Source organism: Penaeus vannamei, chromosome 20 (genome assembly GCF_042767895.1).
Source record: "Penaeus vannamei isolate JL-2024 chromosome 20, ASM4276789v1, whole genome shotgun sequence".
Taxonomy (NCBI): Eukaryota; Metazoa; Arthropoda; class Malacostraca; order Decapoda; family Penaeidae; genus Penaeus; species Penaeus vannamei.
The window spans coordinates 12,496,944-12,499,443 of NC_091568.1; the positions used below are offsets into that span (position 1 = coordinate 12,496,944).

A 2,500-nucleotide genomic window follows, 5' to 3' on the forward strand; every position below is an offset into this window, starting at 1 on the left:
GAGTAGAAGTGAGAGAAGGAAGGGGGTGGGCGGAGACAAGACATGGGCGGCATGGAGATATACGAGGGGGAGGGGAGAGGAGGGAATGAAAGAGTGGGGAAGGGAAAAGACGAGGAGAGGGAGCCGAGAAGGAGCCGAGAGACTAGAGAGGGAGCCGAGAAGGAACCGATAGACTAGAGAGGGAGCCGAGAAGCAGCCGAGAGACTAGAGAGGGAGCCGAGAAGGAGCCGAGAGACTAGAGAGGGAACTGAGAGACTAGAGAGGGAGCCGAGAAGGAGCCGAGAGACTAGAGAGAGAGCCGAGAAGGAGCCGAGAGACTAGATTGGGAACTGAGAGACTAGAGAAAGAGCCGAGAAGAAGCCGAGAGACTAGAGAGGGAGCCGAGAATGAGCCGAGAGACTAGAGAGGGAGCCGAGAAGGAGCCGAGAGACTAGAGAGGGAGCCGAGAAGGAGCCGAGAGACTAGAGAGGGAGCCGAGAAGGAGCCGAGAGACTAGAGAGGGAGCCGAGAAGGAGCCGAGAGACTAGAGAGGGAGCCGAGAAGGAGCCGAGAGACTAGAGAGGGAGCCGAGAAGGAGCCGAGAGACTAGAGAGGGAGCCGAGAAGGAGCCGAGAGACTAGAGAGGGAGCCGAGAGACTAGAGAGGGAGCCGAGAAGGAGCCGAGAGACTAGAGAGGGAGCCGAGAAGGAGCCGAGAGACTAGAGAGAGAGCCGAGAATGAGCCGAAAGACTAGAGAGGGAGCCGAGAAGAAGCCGAGAGACTAGAGAGGGAGCCGAGAATGAGCCGAGAGACTAGAGAGGGAGCCGAGAAGGAGCCGAGAGACTAGAGAGGGAGCCGAGAAGGAGCCGAGAGACTAGAGAGGGAGCCGAGAAGGAGCCGAGAGACTAGAGAGGGAGCCGAGAAGGAGCCGAGCGACTAGAGAGGGAGCCGAGAAGGAGCCGAGAGACTAGAGAGGGAGCGAGAAGAAAGCCAGAGGACGATAGGGAGCCGGAGAAGGAGCCGAGCGACTAGAGGGAGCCGAGAGACTAGAGAGGGAGCCGAGAAGGAGCCGAGCGACTAGAGAGGGAGCTGAGGTTAGCCGAGAGACTAGAGAGGGAGCCGAGAAGGAGCCGAGAGACTAGAGAGGAGCCGAGAAGGAGCCGAGAGAATGAGAGGGAGCCGAGAAGGAGCCGAGCGACTAGAGAGGAGCCGAGAAGGGAGCCGGAGAGACTAGAGAGGAGCCGAGAAGGAGCCGAGCGACTAGAGAGGGAGCCGAGAAGGAGCCGAGAGACTAGAGGGAGCCGAGAAGGAGCCGAGAGACCAGGAGAGGGAGCCGAGAAGGAGCCGAGACAGCAGAGGGAGCCACAGGCTGGTTTAGAGTGACTAGAGAGGGAGCCGAGAAGGAGCCGAGAGACTAGAGAGGGAGCCGAGAAGGAGCCGAGAGACTAGAGAGGGAGCCGAGAAGGAGCCGAGAGACTAGAGAGGGAGCCGAGAAGGAGCCGAGAGACTAGAGAGGGAGCCGAGAAGGAGCCGAGAGACTAGAGAGGGAGCCGAGAAGGAGCCGAGAGGCTAGAGAGGGAGCCGAGAAGGAGCCGAGAGACTAGAGAGGGAGCCGAGGACACGACACAAGGAGGGGGGGAGGGCCGAAGCGAGGACGAAAATGAAAGAGAAAAGACGAAGGGAGAAGCGAAACGTGGAGGAGAGGGAGGGGGGGGGGTAGAAGGGAAAGAGGAGAGCAAGGGGGGAGGGAGAGGAAGACGCCATCATCCTTTATCTCTCTTTATCTCTCTCTATCTCCTTATCCCTTCCCTTTCAGCGCTAAGTATCTGACGTCACGGGATGTTGCTACAACGGCCTTCGCTTTCTGTCTCGCGGATGAATTCCTCTGGATCATATTTATGTCTTTTTCTTCTTCCTTTCTTTGTTTCTTTTCTTTTTTTTCTGCTTTCTTCCTTTATTTTTTTCTTCTTTCTTTTTTCTATACTTTTTCTCTCCATTCTTTTTTTCATCTTGTTTGAAATATTCTTGTAATCTTTTTAAATGTTTTTTTTTCTCTTTTCCTCTTTTCCTTGTATTTAGCTTTGTATTTCTTTTTCTATCAAATTTTCTTTGCACTTTCTGAATACTATTTTTTTTCTCATTCCCTGCGAAGTTAATAACAGAATATGCACATATATATTTACTTCATATTTCACTTCTTGACACGATTTCACAAATTACTTCACTACTGACTTGACACGTATTTAAGTCACACTCTCTCATTTCACTTCTAATTTCACTTTCCTTCTCCTCGTTCCATTTCTAATTCTATTTTTCGTTCAACTTTATTCGCCTTTTGTCTCGCTTTTGCTCTGGATGCAATAAGCAAGATCTTTCTGCTTCTTGAGGGTGAGTTTTGCATAAGTCCTTTGCTCGAGTTACTTCATTTTCTCGTAATGGGTTTCTCTGTCTGTCTGTCTCTGTCTGTCTGTCTGTCTGTCAGTCTGTCTCTCTCTGTCTGTCTGTCTGTCTGTCTCTCTCT

At 52.5% G+C, this 2,500-nt stretch overlaps 1 protein-coding gene across 1 annotated transcript in view; it reads right to left on the reverse strand.

The window, feature by feature from the left end:
• The window catches only part of LOC113803955 (metabotropic glutamate receptor 7), a 126,438-nt gene that overhangs the window by 71,490 nt on the left and 52,448 nt on the right, over nt 1–2,500 (reverse strand). The gene's annotated exons all lie outside the window — the stretch shown is intronic.